This window comes from Bos taurus, chromosome 1 (genome assembly GCF_002263795.3).
Source record: "Bos taurus isolate L1 Dominette 01449 registration number 42190680 breed Hereford chromosome 1, ARS-UCD2.0, whole genome shotgun sequence".
Taxonomy (NCBI): Eukaryota; Metazoa; Chordata; class Mammalia; order Artiodactyla; family Bovidae; genus Bos; species Bos taurus.
In genome coordinates, this window is record NC_037328.1 from 85471862 (window position 1) to 85489490 (window position 17629).

At 37.7% G+C, this 17629-nt stretch overlaps 1 long non-coding RNA gene and 1 other non-coding gene across 2 annotated transcripts in view; one reads left to right on the forward strand and one right to left on the reverse strand.

Annotated features, from left to right (window-relative positions):
- The window catches only part of LOC132345662 (uncharacterized), a 183425-nt gene that overhangs the window by 151723 nt on the left and 14073 nt on the right, over positions 1 to 17629 (forward strand). The gene's annotated exons all lie outside the window — the stretch shown is intronic.
- On the reverse strand, positions 15587 to 15657 carry TRNAG-GCC (transfer RNA glycine (anticodon GCC)). Its single transcript has one exon. It is a non-coding gene; the product is annotated as a tRNA-Gly (tRNA).

Sequence of the window (17629 nt, forward strand, 5' to 3'; positions counted from 1 at the left end):
TAAAATTTTGACAATATTGATTCTTCCAATTCAAAAATACTGCCTATCTCTTTGTCATTTTCAGTTTCTTTTATTTTTTCCAGTTTTTTGAGATATAATTAACAAATACGTACATATTTAAGATGTACAATGTGATGATTTAATATATGGACAAACTGGAAATGATTTCCACAATTAAGCTAATGAACTACTCTTAGCACACTCAAAGTGTAAAACACCATATTGTTAACTATAGTCACCATGCTGTACATTGGATTCCCAGAACTTGTTCATCATATAACTGAAAGTTTATACCCCTTGACCAATATTTTCCCATTTTTCCCATTCCTGGCCTCTGACAGCCATCCCTCCATTCTTTGTTTCTATGAGTTTGGCTTTTTTAGATTCCACATATAAGTTAGCACATGCAGTATATGTCTTTTTATTTCTCATTTAGTTTGCTTAGCATAATATCCTCCAGGTTTCTTCATGTTGTTGCAGATGACAGATTTCAGATGTTGCAGATTTCATATTTACTGGCAGTGTTACATACACCATCTCTTTTTTATCTGTTTATCCACTGGCAGACACTTAGGTTGTTTCTATATATTAACTATTGCACATATGTTGAAACAAATATGGGAATGCATATATCTCTTTCAGGTGCTGATTTCATTTCCTTTGTAGATATATACCCGGAAGTGAAATTGCTGGATCATATGGTTGTTCTATTTTTGATATTTTGAGGAATCTTTATACTGTTTTCCATAATGGCTAACCCATTTACTATTCTCATCAACTGTGTATAAGGATTCTCCTTTTTCCATATCCTTGCTAATACTTATTATTTTTTGTCTTTTTAAATTTTAGTTTTATTGGAGTATCAATGAATTACAGTGTTGTTAGTTTCTAGTGTATAGCAATGTGATTCAGTTATACAGATACATATCTTCATTCTTTTTTAGATTCTTTTCTCATATAGGTTATCACAGAATACTGAGTAGAGTTTCCTGTAATAAACAGTAAGTCCTTGTTGGTTATCTCTTTTATGTAGTAGTGTGTATATGTTTATCCCAAGTTCCTGAGTTATCCCTCCTCCTCAACGTTTCCACTTTGGTAAACATAAATTTGTTTTCCACATCTGTAAGTCCTTCTGTTTTGTAAATAAGTTCATTTATACCTTTTTAAAAATTAGGTTCCACATATGAGTGATAGCATATAATATTTTTCTATCTGTGTCTAATTTTCTATCTGTGTCTAATTAGTGTGATAATCTTTCGGTCTATCCATGTTGCTGCAAATGACATTATTTCATTCTTTTTTATGGCTCATATTCCTTTGTATATACGTATTGCATTTCTTGCGTGGAGAATCCCAGGGATGGGGGAGCCTGGTGGCTGCCGTCTATGGGGTCACACAGAGTCGGACACGACTGAAGTCACTTAGCAGCAGCATTGCATCTTTATCCATTCCTCTGTCGATTGACATTTTAGGTTGCTTCCGTGTGTTGGCTGTTGTAAATGGTGCTATAATGAACACTGAGGTGTGTCTTTACAGATTATGGTTTTCTCCAGATATATGTCCAGGAGTGGGATTTCAGGATCATGTGCAAGCTCTATTTTTAGTTTTTTAATTAATATCCATACCATTCTCCATAGTGGTTGTACCAATTTACATTCCCAGCAACAGTGTAGGAGGGTTCCCTTTTCTCCAAATCCTCTCCAGCATTTATTGTTTGTATACTTTTAAAAAGAAGTATTTATTAGGGTATATTTGATTTACAATGTGTTTCAGATGTACAGAAAGGGAATCAGTTATACATATGCCTATATCCACTCTGTTTTACATTTTTTTCCCACATCAGTTTTGCATAGTATTGAGGCACTTCCTGTGTTATACAGTAGGTCCTTATTAGTTATATATAGTTTTGTATATATTGTCAGTCCCAATCTGCATTTATCCCTCTCTACCCTGCCCTTGGCTTTCCCCCTTGGTAACCACAACTTGTTTTTTACATCTGTGACTCTATTTCTATTTTGTAAATAAGTTCTTTGTACCATTTTTTTAGATTCCACATGTAAGTGATATATTTGTCTTTCTCTGTCTGCCCAGGAATGGGATTCAAGGATCATGTAGTAGCTCTAGTTTTAGTTTTTAAAGGAACTTGCATACTGTTCTCCGTAATTGGCTGTACCAATTTGCATTCTCACCAACAGTGTGAGAGGGTTCCCTTTTCTCCATGTCCTCCTCTTTAATATTTATTGTTTGTAGGTTTTTCTGATGACAGCCATTCTAAGCAGTGTGAGGTGATATATCATTGTAGTTTTGATTTGCATTTCTCTAATAATCAGTGATGGTGAGCATCTTTGCATGTGCTCTTTTGGCCATCTGTATGTCCTCTTTGGAAAAATATCCATTTAGATCCTCTGTCCTTTGTTTTTTGATTGGAAAGTTTGTTTTTTTCATATTGAGTTGCATGAGCTGTTTGTATATTTTGGAGATTAATCACTGTTGATTAAAAAATTTTTTTCAAATGAAGTAATGATTTCCTTTGCTGGGCAGAAGCTTTTTCATTTAATTATGTTTGTTTATTTTATTTTTGTTTTTATTTTCATTATTGTAAGAGGTGGATCAAAATAGATATTGCCGCAATTTATACCGAAGGATGTTCTGCCTTTTTTCCCTATGTTTTATAGTGTTTGGCCTTATATTTAGGTCTTTGATACATTTCGAGTTTATCTTTGCATATGGTATTAGAGAATGTTGTGTTCTAATTTCATTCTTTCACATGTACTTGTCTGTTTTTCCCAGCACCACTTATTGCAAAGATTGTATTTTCTCCATTGTGTATTCTTCCCCTCTTTCATAGATTAGTTGATCATGTTGCTGTTTAGTTGCTAAGTTGTGTCTGACTCTTTGAGACCCCATGAACTGTAGCCCACTAGGCTCATCTGTCTATGGATTTCCCAGGCAACAGTACTGGAGTGGTTTGCCATTTCCTTCTCTGGAGGATCTTCCAAACTCAGAGATCGAACCCAAGTCTCTTGCATCTCCTGCACTGCAAGTGGATTCTTTAACACTGAGCCACCTGTGATATTGTCTTGAGAAACAAGTCTACTGGCCTAGTGTTCAACCAACATAATGCTACTGAAAAACCTGAAAGTCTTATTTAGCATTTCCATCTCAGACTAGATCAAAGAAATGGTTCTCTTTAAGCTACAATTTCATGATTGTATAGAAAAATCACTGATCCTTCAGACAATAAATTCATACTATACTATTTTAAAGTGATTTTTACCTCTTTGTAAAGAAGGGGTCAAAATAATAATCAGGATTTTTAAAAATGAAAAATGAGATCACTCAAAGTTAATAAAATGAATCATGACCCAAACTCTATTTACTTTCAAAATACTTAATTCTACCCAGGCTGCTAGGATAAACAAATGAATGAAAAAATTAAAGCTTATATACAGGAAGTTATTTTTGCAACTACAGACATCAAAAAAACAAAATGAGCTTTAGATATGTAGTATTTCCCTAGAACATTTCTTGAAACTGTTTACCACAGTTACTACATATGCAAAGTAAGAATTGCAGGAAAAAACAACCTAAAAATTGGTATTAAATTTGTTTAATATCACATCTTTAAAAAAAATGTCAGCCGTACGGTTGAAGCTATAATACAAATGTTTAATTATTGGCACTATCCTAAAAAGCACAGTGGAGAACATCTGATTTAAATAAAATGAGGATGATATTTCACTGGGGAATATATCCAACAGATTTTTATCTCCCCACACCTATGTGTTTTATAGGCAAAATTTAAACAAACACAAATTTTTAAAAATAATGAAAGCCATATTTTGCTCAGGAATACTATTACACATATACCATATAGGTTATTTTATAGCAGATACTAGTCTGACAAATTTCAGATGGCAGAATGCTAAGCAGTAACTTTGGTATTGCCCAGCTAGTTGTTTCTCGTCACCCTGGAGAATCTGTCAGTGTATAATGTTGAGAACATCTTGTCACCACTACTTCTCTTCTCAGAGGTAACTCCACTGTGATAGAACATTTATATTCTTAAGATGCAAGGCCTAGCAAAAAGCCTCCCACTGGATATCACAATGTTCTGTTTGAAAAATTCTGTTTCATTGTCTTACAGTGCACAAATTTATTCCCAGGCTTTCTATCCTGTCCACTGATTGATATGTATTTCCGTTTTTGTGTCAATATTATACCTTTTTGATTATTGGAGTTCTGTAGTACAGTCTGAAGACAGGGAGTCTGATTCTTCCATCACTGTTTTTCTTAAGATTGCTTTGATTATTTGGGGTATTTTGTATTTCCACATAACTTTAAAAATGTATTGTTCCAGTTTGTTCTAGTGAAAAATGTCATTGGTAATTTGATAGGGGTTGCATTGAATCTGTAAATTTCCTTGGGTAGCATGGTCATTTTGACAATATTGATTCTTCCAATCCACTCCAAGAATATGGTGTATCTTTTCATCTGTTTGTATTATCTTCCATTTCTTTCATCAGTGTCATAGTTTTCAAAGTACAAGTCTTTTGCCTCCTTGGTGGCTTTACTCCTAGGTATTTTATTTTTTCTGATGCAATGGTAAATGGGATTGATTCCTTAATTTCTCTGATATTTCATTGTTAGGGTATAAAAGTTCAGTATTTCTGTATATTAATTTTGTATCCTGCAACTTTACCAAATTCATTGATGAGCTCTAGTAGTATTCTGGTAGCATCTTTAGGATTTTCTTTGTGTAGTAGCATATCATCTGCAAACAGAGACAGTTTTACTTCTTCCTTTCCAATTTGGATTCCTTTTATTTCCTTTTCTTCTCTGATTGTTGTGGCCAGGACTTCCAAAACTATGTTGAATAAAAGTGGCAGCAGTGGACATCTTTGGCTTGTTCCTGATCTTAGAGGGAGTGTGCATGCACGGTTAGTCGTGTCTGACTTTTTACAACCTGGGGACCTACCAGGCTCCTCTGTCCATGAAATTTTCCTGGTAAGAATACTGGTGTGGGCTGCCATTTCCTACTCCAGGGGAATCTTCCTGACCCAGGGATTGAAACCACATCTCTCTGTCTCCTGTACTGGCAGGCAGATTCTTTACCATAGAGCCACCGTGGAGATCCTGAGAGGGAATGCTTTGAGCTTTTCACTGTTGAGTATAATTTTAGCTGTAGGTTTACCATACATGTGTGGCCTTTATTATTTGGAGGTATGGTCCCTTTACACCCACTTTCTGGAGGGTTTTTATCATAAATGGATGTTGAATTTTGTCAAAAGTTCTGCACCTGTTGGAATGATCATATGGTTTTTATTTTTCAATTTGTTGATTCGTGTGTCATGCTGATTGATTTGTTGTGGATATTGACAAATCCTTGTATCCCTGAGATAAACCCCATTTGAACATGACGTTTGATCTTTTTAATGTCCTGTTGGATTCCATTTGCTAGTATTTTGTTGAAGACTTTTGTGTCTATGTTCACCTGTAATTTTCTTTCTTTGTGATATCTTTGGTTTTGATATCAGGTGATAGTAGCCTCATAAAATGAGTTTGGGAGCATTCCTTTCTCTGAAGCTTTTTGGAATAGTTTCAGAAGGATAGCTTTTAACTCTACTCTAAACGTTTGATAGAATTTGCCTGTTTAGCTATCTGGTCCTGGACTTTTGTTTGTGAGAGTTTAAAATTACAGTTTCACTTTCAGTAATGGTAAGTGAAAGTGAAAGTTGCTCAGTCATGTCCAACTCTTTTCGACCCTATGGTCTGTAGCCTGCCAGGCTCCTCTGTCCATGGGATTCTCCAGGCAATCTTCCCAACCCAGGGATCAAACCCCCATCTCCTGCAGTGCAAGCAGATTCTTTACCATCTAAGCCACCAGGGAAGCCCCAAACCGAGTTTCTTCATCTTGTCCATTTCTTTCTGGTTCAGTCTTGGGAAATTGTACCTTTCTAAGAATTTGTCCATTTCTTCCATGTTTCCATTTTATTGGCATATAGTTGCTTGTATACTCTCTTATGATCCTCTGTGGTGTCTGCCTTCTCTTTTTTTTTAATTTCTAATTTTATTGATTTGAGCTGTCTCCCTTTTTTCCCTTGATGAGTCTGGCTAATTTTGTTTATCTTTTCAAAGAACCAGCTTTTATAATAGTTTAATTGATCTTTGCTATTATTTTCTTTATTTCATTTATTTCTGCTTTGATCTTTGTAATTTCTTCTAACTTTGGGTTTTGTTTTTCTTCCTTTTCTAGTTGTTTTTGGTGTAAGGTTAGGTTGTTTATTTGAAATTTTTCTTGTTTCCTGAGGTAAGATTATAAACTTCCCTCTTAGAACCTCTTTACTTCCTCCCATCTAGAACCTCTTTACTTCCTCCCATAGGTTTTGGATTGTTGTGTTTTCATTTGTCCCTATGTATTTTTTTTATTCCCTCTTTTATTTCTTCAGTGATCAATTGGTTTTTTAGTGGCATACTGTTTAGCCTCCATGTGTTTATGTTTAAAAAGTTTTTTCTTGTAGTTGTTTTCTAATTCCATTTCATTGTGGTCAGAAAACTTGCTTGATACAATTTCAGTTGTATTAAATTGACTGAGTTTCACTTCGTGGCCAATCCCTATGTGATCAGTCCTGGAGAGTGTTCCATTTGCACTTGAAAAGAATGAGTATTTTGCTGCTTTTGGATGGAATGCTCTATAAAAATCAATCCATCTAGTCTAATGCATCATTTAAAGCCTGTGTTTCCTTATTGATTTTCTGTCTGGATTATCTATCCATCTGGATTATTTGTCTGATGAAAGTGGGGTGTGACAGTCCCCATCTGTTTGTTTGTTAGTTCTTCTAGCTACATGCAGTTAAACATTTCTTGTATCTTCTTGGTCTGTGTCTCCATTGTTTTCCAAGATCTTGGATCATCTTTACTGTCATTACTCTGAATTCTTTTAGGGGTAGATTGCCTATCTCCATTTCACTTAGTTGTTCTGGGGTTTTATCTTGTTCCTTTGTCTGGAACATAGTCCTTTGCCATCTCATTTTGTCTGTTTGTGATTGTGGTTTCCATTCCACAGGTTGAAGGCTTGTATTCTTCTTGCTTCTGTTGTCTGACCCCTGGTGGATGAGGCTAGCCTAAGGGGATTGTGCAGGCTTCTTGATGGGAGGAACTGGTTCCTGCCCACTGGCATGTGGATCTGGGTCTTGTGTCTCTGGTGAGCAGGGCCATGTCAAGGTGTGTGATTTTGGTGTTTTCATGAACAGAGATGAGCTCATGTCATTTTTTCTCCACTCTCTTGTCTCAACCCTCAGATTCCGACTTCTGATTAAGTGAGGTTGTACCTGGCACCAGCACCATTTTATACTTCCCAACCCCTCCCACTAGGAGAGGCTTCTTTACCTACCAACTGCATTTCACCTCCCTTACATCACCAGGGTTGGGCAGCAAGACAAATCCTGCTGAAAGAGTTGACTTCTGCAGCTACCTTGCAAGAGTAGAGTTTTGAGATTTATCTGATCAGAGAGATTATCAGAAGATAGCAGCTTGAATGGATCTTGGATTTTGATGGAGTCAGAAACATGCTATAGTTCAATTCAGATATTTTAATTTGTACAACAAATAATTCTTTTACTTTAAAATTTCTGTAATATCAAAATAAAACATTAAACTATTGCATGCTGCAAAAGGAAAAGCAAAGAGGTCAGGTTTACATTGATTATCTTGGCTCTGTTTGTATAAATGTAACATTTGAACTAGAGAAATATTTTTTTGTGGGTACCCCCTATTCTTTCTCCAACTTGCCCACAAAAATACAATGAACTCTTGAGGTTGATTTTTTAGAGTTTCAGTCAGAAAGTCCATGATCTTAAATTAACCATTCAAGAAGTATTGTTTTCCCTGGCTACCTTCAGTGGAGCTGCCATATTAACTTTTCTTGAAGCAACATTAATTGCTCTCAGAACTCTTAAGTATCATTGACATTGATAAATCATCCTTAAAGAGACATGAACAAATAAATCAACTGCTCATCATCATATTCAGGAAGGATAAACATTTTTACAAGGAATAATGCATTAGGCAAACTAATATTTCTTGATAAGCCATAAATGGTATCCTATAAATTGAGTGACTAATGCATTGAAGAGGCAGCTTAATCATAGAAAAGCATGGGACAAGGTACCCTGTAGAAAACATATTTATTTATTTTTATTGCAAAACAGAAACAGCTATTCAGCTGTTAGAGTTTAGTCTATTTGTTTCACAACTATACATTAATATTAATAAAACTTCCATTTTCTCTTGTGTTAATGTGATGAAATTATTACAACACCAAAGTGATATTTAGGTAATAAAATTTCTTCGATATTATGTAATATACTTTGTTGTTGTTCATTTGCTAAGTCATGTCTGTCTCTTTGCAACCCCATGGACTACAGCACATCAGGCTTTCCTGTCCTTCACTATCATCTGGAGTTTGCTCAAACCCATGTCCATTGAGTCTGTGATGGCATCCAACCATCTGATCCTCTGCTGCCTCCTTTTCCTCCTGCCCTCAGTCTTCCCCAGCATCATGGTCTTCTCCAGTGAGTCATCTCCTTGCATCAGGTGGCCAAAGTACTGGAGCTTCAGCTTTAGCATCAGTCCTTCCAATGATATCCTTCCAATGATTTAAGGTTGATAACCTTTAGGATTAACTGGTTTGATCTTGCAGTCCAAGGGATTTTCAAGGGTCTTCTCCAGCACTACAATTCAAAAGCATCAATTCTTCAACACTCAGCCTTCTTTATGGTTCAACTCGCACAGTTGTACATGACTACTGGAAAAACTATAGCTTTGACTAGACAGACGTTTGTCAGCAAAGTGATGTCTTGACTTTTTAATACACTGTCTAGGTTTGTCACAGCTTTCCTTCCAAGGAGTAAGCATCTTTTAATTTCATGTCTTCAGTTACTCTCTGCAGTAATTTTGGAGCCCAAGAAAATAAAATCTGTCAGTGTTTCTACTTTTTCCTCATCTATTTGCCATGAAGTGTTGGGACTGGATGCCATGATCTTAGTTTTCTGAATGTTGAGTTTTAAGCCAGCTTTTTCACTCTCCTCTTTCACCCTCATCAAGAGGCCCTCTTCACTTTCTGCCATTAGAGTAGTATCTCACATAACTGAGGTTGTTGTTATTTCTCCCAGCAGTCTTGATTCCAGTTTGTGATTCATCCAGCTCAACGTTTCACATGATGTACTCTGCACATAAGTTAAATAATCAGGGAGACAAATACAGCCTTCACATACTCCTTTCCTAATTTTGAACCAGTCTGTTATTCCTTGTTCAGTTCTAACTATTGTTTCTTGACCTATGTACAAGTTTCTCAGGAGACAGAAAAGGTGGTCTGGTATTCCCATCTCTTTAAGAATTTTCCAGTTTGTTGTGATCCACACAGAATTGATGCTTTTGAACTGTGGTGGTGGAGAAGACTCTTGAGAGTCCCTTGGACTGCAAGGAGATCCAGCCAGTCCATTCTGAAGGAGAGAGATCAGCCCTCGGATTTCTTTGGAAGGAATGATGCTAACGCTGAAACTCCAGTACTTTGGCCACCTCATGCGAAGAGTTGACTCATTGGAAAAGACTCTGATGCTGGGAGGGATTGGGGGCAGGAGGAGAAGGGGACGACAGAGGATGAGATGGCTGGATGGCATCACTGACTTGATGGACGTGAGTTTGAGTGAACTCCGGGAGATGATGACGGACAGGGAGGCCTGGTATGCTGCAATTCATGGGGTCGCAAAGAGTCGGACACAACTAAGCAACTGAACTGACTGAACTGAACACAATCAAAGGCTTTAGTGTAGTCAGTGAAGCAGTAGATGTTTTTCTGAAATCCTCTTGCTTTTTTCTGACCCAATGGATGTTGGCAATTTGATCTCTGGTTCCTCTGCCTTTTCTAAATACAGCTTGTACATCTGAAAGTTCTCAGTTCACATACTGCTGAAGCCTAGCTGAAGGATTTTGAGGATTACCTTATTAAGCAAGTGAAATGAGTGCAGTTGTGTGGTAGTTTGAACATTCCTTGACATTGCCTTTCTTTGGAATTGGAATGAAAACTGACCTTTTCTAGTCCTTTGGCCACTGCTGCATTTTCAAAGTTTGCTGACATATTGAGTGCAACACTTTAACAGCATCATCTTTAGGATTTTCAATAGCTTGGCTATACTTTGCTGTATAGAAAAATAGCTCTACAAATATATAGACAATGGCAATATTAGTTGTTTATTGTCTCCCTATGAATTTTCTAATACATCAATCTAAATAAAGTCTGCTGTATTTACTCTGTATTATCTTCTTTTATGGGGCTTCCCAAATGGCTCAGTGGGTAATGAATCTGTCTGCAATGCAGGAGACACACACGGGTTCAGTCCTTGAGTTAAGAAGATCCCCTGGAGAAGGAAATGGCAACCCACTCCATTATTCTTGCCTGGAAAATCCCATGGACAGAAGCAGCCTGGCAGGCTTTAGTCCAAGGAGTCACAAAGAGTCAGACATGATTTAATGACTAAGCACACACACATCTTCTTTTACAGAGTATGATTTCAACAAACCTTCCATTTTAAAAGAAAAACAGCTGGTAGTATTTTCTCTTAATTCTACCACTTTCTGTTTCAAAGTAAAAGAACATGATTCATCTTTTTTTTGGGAAAAGTAGCCACTATGAAGAGTATCTTTTTGTTTGTATTTGAGAAATGGGGTTATATTAATGGGAAGACAGATATTACTGATTGGAATAAGAGAAGTGGCATGAGTTAGTACTCCCTTCTCATTTGCCCTTTCTTTATCTGCCTCTGAGCACCAGCTTTACCTTTATCCTTTCATGGACAATCTCTGTGTTTGCAAACATCTATAGAGACATCTGAAAGAGATGGGAATACCAGACCACCTGATCTGCCTCTTGAGAAATCTGTATGCAGGTCAGGAAGCAACAGTTAGAACTGGACATGGAACAACAGACTGGTTACAAATAGAAAAAAGAGTACGTCGAGGCTGTATATTGTCACCCTGCTTATTTAACTTATATGCAGAGTACATCATGAGAAATGCTGGACTGGAAAAAGCACAAGCTGGAATCAAGATTGCCGGAAGAAATATCAATAACCTCACATATACAGATGACACCACCCTTATGGCAGAAAGTGAAGAGGAACTAAAAAGCCTCTTGATGAAAGTGAAAGAGGAGAGTAAAAAAGTTGGCTTAAAGCTCAACATTCAGAAAACAAAGACCATGGCATCTGGTCCCACCACTTCATGGGAAATAGATGGGGAAACAGTGGAAACAGTGTCAGACTTTATTTTTTGGGCTCCAAAATCACTGCAGATGGTGACTGCAGCCATGAAATTAAAAGACGTTTACTCCTTGGAAGGAAAGTTATGACCAACCTAGATAACATATTCAAAAGCAGAGACATTACTTTGCCAACAAAGGTTCATCTAGTCAAGGCTATGGTTTTTCCTGTGGTCATGTATGGATGTTAGAGTTGGACTGTGAAGAAGGCTGAGTGCTGAAGAATTGATGCTTTTGAACTGTGGTGTTGGAGAAGACTCTTGAGAGTCCCTTGGACTGCAAGGAGATCCAACCAGTCCATTCTGAAGGAGATCAGCCCTGGGATTTCTTTGGAAGGAATGATGCTAAAGCTGAGACTCCAGTACTTTGGCCACCTCATGCGAAGAGTTGACTCATTGGAAAAGACTCTGATGCTGGGAGGGATTGGGGGAGGAGGAGAAGAGGACGACAGAGGATGAGATGGCTGGATGGCATCACTGACTCGATGGACGTGAGTCTGGGTGAACTCCGGGAGTTGGTGATGGACAGGGAGGCCTGGCGTGCTGCAATTCATGGGGTTGCAAAGAGTCAGACATGACTGAGCGACTGAACTGAACTGAACTGAACTGATAGAGACATCAGCAAATCTCAGCAATGGTATGACACTACATGGTCCTTCATCCCTGAATGAAAATGCCACACTTTGCCAGGATTGCAAACCTTCTCACAAATATGTGCTACTTGAAAACCTTCCAATAAGTTTTACATTACCACTGGTATATAATAGACCTGCAGCAATTATTTGTGTATGCATTCTATGCTGTTATTGAATAATTATGATTCCATTTTCAAATTATGTTCTATAAACTCTCATTTTGAGAACTGTTAACAACAGTTTTAGCTAAATTTGTTTAGTACTTAGTATATGATTTCTATGCATTTTATCATCCAGTGCTTACAAGTCTTTGCATAATATTAGTTATTATTTCCATCTTATGGATAAGGGATGTGAGGATTAGATAAATGTCATCGGTAGGCAGTTGAGCTGGAATTTGAACTGGGCCCTTTGACTCCAGAGCTCAATAGTATAGCATAGCTGTTAGATGAAAAAGGATTTTGGGGTCAGTGGATTTGGAAATGCAGAATTAAACCACATTTTGAAAACTTATATCTTACAGAATTTCTCTGAGTATTTAATATGCTAGTGCAGATTGAATCTTTAAGAATAAAAATTATATGGACTCTAGTATGTGATATTCCTAAACTTACTAAACCCTACATATTGCTCAAGTGCTTAAGCCTGAAAACTCAGTTTTTGAGATGTCAATATTATTCAGAGCTATTTAGAAATTTAGTATAATTCCTATAAAAATTCCAAGTTCATTTTTTTTTTCCAGAAATGGAAAAGCCAATCCTCAAATTCATATGGAATTGTAAAGGACCCATAATAGCTAGAGTAATCTCGAAGAACAAAAACAAAGTTGGAGGACTTCCATTTATTTTGAAAACTTAGTACAAAACTGCAAAAATAAAACAGTGTGATACATTCAGTTCAGTCGCTCAGTCATGTCCGACTCTTTGCGACCCCATGAATTGCAGCACACCAGGCCTCCCTGTCCATCACCAACTCCCGGAGTTCACTTAGACTCAGGTCCATCGAGTCGGTGATGCCATCCAGCCATCTCATCCTCTGTCGTCCCCTTCTCCTCCTGCCCCCAATCCCTCCCAGCATCAGTCTTTTCCAATCTTCTCGTGAGGTGGCCAAAGTACTGGAGTCTCAGCTTTAGCATCATTTCTTCCAAAGAATACCCAGGGCTGATGTCCTTCAGAATGGACTGGTTGGATCTCCTTGCAGTCCAAGGGACTCTCAAGAGGCTTCTCCAACACCACAGTTCAAAAGCATCAATTCTTCAGCGCTCAGCCTTCTTCACAGTCCAACTTTCACATCCATACATGACTACTGGAAAAACCACAACCTTGACTAGACGAACCTTTGTTGGCAAAGTAATGTCTCTGCTTTTGAAGATGCTATCTAGGTTGGTCATAACTTTCCCTCCAAGGAGTAAGCATCTTTTAATTTCATTGCTGCAATCACCATCTGCAGTGATTTTGGAGCCCAAAAAATAAAGTCTGACACTGTTTCCACTGTTTCCCCATCTATTTCCCATGAAGTGATGAGACCAGATGCCATGATCTTTGTTTTCTGAGTTGAGCTTTAAGCCAACCTTTTCACTGTCCTCTTTCACTTTCATCAAGAGGCTTTTTAGTTCCTCTTCACTTTCTGCCATAAGGGTGATGTTATCTGCATATCTGAGGTTATTGATATTTCTCCCAGCAATCTTGATTCCAGCTTGTGCTTCTTCCAGCCCAGCATTCCTCATGATGTACTTTGCATATAAGTTAAATGGAACCAGTCTGTTGTTCCATGTCCACTTTTAACTGTTGCTTCCTGACCTGGATATAGGTTTCTCAAGAGGCAGGTCAGGTGGTCTGGTATTCCCATCTCTTGAAGAATTTTCCACAGTTTATTGTGATCCACACAGTCAAAGGCTTTGGCATAGTCAATAAAGCAGAAATAGATGTTTTTCTGGAACTCTCTTCCTTATTCCATGATCCATTAGGATAGATATATAAGCATATAGAATAGGATTGACAGTCCAGAAGTAAACATCTGTGGTCAGTTGATTTTTGACAAGTGTGCTAGGTCCATTCAGAGGAGAAAGAATAGTTTCCTCAAGATAATGAGCCAACTAGATTTCCCTATGCAAAACAATGAAGTTGGATTCCTACCTCATACTATATATAAAAATTAACTCAAAGTGGATCAGCGACACAGAACACACAAGCAACAAAAGAAAAAAATAGATAAATTTGACTTCATTAAAATGAAAAAGTTTTTTGAATCAAAAGATATTATTTTAAAAAAGCAGCCTACAGAATGGGAAATGTTATTTACAGTCATTTATCTGGTAAGGTTTAATATCCAGAAAATATGAAGAACTCCTAAAATGCAATAATAAAAAGACAACCCAATTAAAAAATAGGCAAAGAAATTAAATAGGCATTTCTCTGAAGAAGATATACAAATTATCAACAAGCTCATAAAGGAAGCTTAACATTATCAGCCAATAGGCAAGTGCAAATAAAAACCACAAGAAGATACCATTTCACACCTACTAGGATGGATATAATAAATTAACAAAAACAAAATAATAATTACTGCTGAGAATGTGGAGAAATTTGAACTCTTATACATTGCTAGTGGGAACATATAGTGGCTATGTAAGCTAGTTTGGAGGCTCCTTTAAAAGCTAAAAATAGAATAACTACGTGACCCAGCAATTAAACTCCTGGATATCTAGGTATATACCCCCAAATAATTGAAAACAGGAATTCAAACAGATACTTGTACAGACTGTAGAATTATTCACATTAGCCAAAAGGTTGAAACAACCCAAGCACCATCAAATAAATAAATTGTGGTATATAAATACAATATTATTTAGCCATAACAAGATTGAAATTCTGATACATGCTACAACAATGATGAACCTTGAGAACAAGTGAAATATACCAGACATAAAAGGACAAATACCGTAGGATTCCACCTACATGAAATATCTAGAACAGACAAATTGACAGAGACAAAAAGTAGAACAGAAGTTATCAGTGGCTGGGTGGAAGAAGAATGGGGAGTTACTGCTTAAAATGAGTACAGGGTTTCTATTTGGGTGATGAAAAAGTTTTATAAATTCATAGTGGTGCTGGCCACACAACTTTGTGAATGTAATTAAAACCAATGCATTGTACATTAAAAAATTTAATGTTACATAGATTTTACCACAATAAAAATGTAACCCCAAATTGGGGCAGCATTATTTAGGGAAGCTAAAGGAGCAGGTAAATATCAGAAAAATTAAGCTGTATTTTGGAATTCTTTAATGGAAAAATCTGAATAAATCAGTCCAAAAAAAATCCATGAGTACAGACCATTCAGATGTGAAACACTAGTTTTGGGTTCCTGCTTTTCTCTTTTTCCTCAGTCTGAGCATATCTACATTCTTCATGCTGTGCTTAGTCGCTCAGTCATGTCTGGCTTTTTGGGACTCCATGTACTATAGCCTGACAGGCTCCTCAGTTCATGGGGATTCTTCAGGCAAGATTACTGGAGTGGGTTGCCATGCCTTCCTCCAGGGGATCTTCCCAACCCAGGGATTGAACCCAGGTCTCCCACTTTGCAGGCAATTCTTTACCATCGGAGCGAGCATGGAAACCCAGTAGCAGTGCTCTTGCATTGGCTGGGAATTGAACCCAGGCCTCCCGAGTGGCAGGTGAGAATTCTACCACTGAACCACCAATGCTTACACCTACATTCTTTAGGTTGTTAAGTAATCTGGACATCAGCTTCAAAGACATAGGAGGCACTCTGGCCAGTTGTGCTTGACAATCCATTACTTCATTAGTAGGATTTATTGGACAGGTTCCATTGGTTTTTTGATTGCAAAATTAAAAAGAAAACTGAGAAACTTTTGGATGGATTTCCCACAAGAATTCTCTGTTCCTCAGAACAGACTGTGATATAGGAGACCTGGTTATCTGGAATCTGGGAGTTGGAATAAAGGGCCTTTGGGGCCAAGACAGGCTCCAGGTGATGGTAGTATGTGAGCTCTGTAGGAGAGAGCTGGAATAATGGAATCAGAGCCAGTTACTGGGTATCTGAGCAGCTGGACACTTGCTGGGGAGGCAGGTGATAAGAATAGAGCTAATGTTGATCCTGAGTCAATCTTTTGTTATTTGTCTGAAATCTTTCTTAAGTGAAATGGATTTACGAGTAATAAATAATTCATACTTCCTGCTTGGAGGTGAATATACATATGGCTGAAACTACAGGTAGGGGCAAGGAGACAGCCTGGGTTAAAGAAAAATGGTTCAGGAAGAACTATAAGTGCTCTAATGTATATGAAAACATACTGTCAGTGATGAAGTGCTAATCAAGTGTTAGTTATCTGGTTACTCACAGATGCAGAATTTAAGAGCTATTCCTTAGTAGAAGGATCTGGTCATCTTTGGAGTCCTGATAGTAAAACAAAGATGAAAATATCCTCATCTAATAATATATCACTGCAACCTACTGAAAATTAGGGTCTTAAGTGAAAGAAATGAAGGTTTAAATGGTCATGTTTTTAATCTAGGGGGAAAAATAAAAAATTTTTCCTGAGTATAATAACAAGTTTTAAATTTCAAAATATGATTTTTAGAAGTAGTCTTAGGAAAAAAAACCTCCCTACAAAATAAAGATGTTCTGTATAGCATAACCTGGGTTTCCCTGGTGGCTTAGATGGTAAAGAATCTGCCTGCCATGCTGAAGACCCAGGTTTGATCCCTGGGTTGGGAAGATCTCCTGGAGAAGGGAATGGCAACCCCCTTCAGTGTTCTTGCCAGGAGAATCCCCATGGACAGAGGAACCTGGTGGGCTACAGTCCCTGGTGTTGCAAAGAGTCAGACACAACTGAACGACTAATGCACACACACATACATAGCATAACCCAAACTAGATTTGGAGCTGTCCTAGTAAAGATATTTATTTGGAGCAACTGTTCCTTGCCTTAGTAGCCAAGAGCTAATATTGGGAGTATGCTATGTACTATGTATGTATGTAGTATGTACTAGCATACTATGTATGCTAGAAACTGTTCCAGCTACTTTAAATGTGTCCAGTTATTTAACACTTGTAACTTTCTCTCAGCTAGTTACTACTCTCATGCCCATCCTAGAAATAAAGAAAAAGGAGAGCTCAAGTAACTTGCCCAAGAGCCTACAGCAAGTCAGAGTTTGAACGCTGGCAGTCTGACTCCAGAGTCCATACTCCTAACCATTATCCCCTCTTTCCCAACTGCTTTTTACAACTCCTAACTGCATTATCCCCTTTTTGACAACTGAAAACAAAGGCCTCTGTTGATGGAGAGGAGTGGTGCCAAATCAGTACTTCCAAAGAATGATCCAAAAGACATTCGTCCCTCAGTATGTACTAAGTCACTTCAGTCATGTCCAACCCTTTGTGACCCCATGGACTGTAGCCCACCAGGCTTCTCTAGCCATGGGATTCTCCAGGCAAGAATACTGGAATGGGGTTGCCATTCCCTTATGAGGGGATCTTCCCAACCCAGGGATTGAACCCATCTCTCTTACATTCCTGCATTGGCAGGTGGGTTCTTTACCACTAGCGCCACCATATGCTTCATGGCAAAATAAAAGGGTGCACTGGTGAAACACTCAATATTGTATATCCCTCTTCCCATCTCAGATCCATAGTAAGTACTAGTAGTAAAGGTT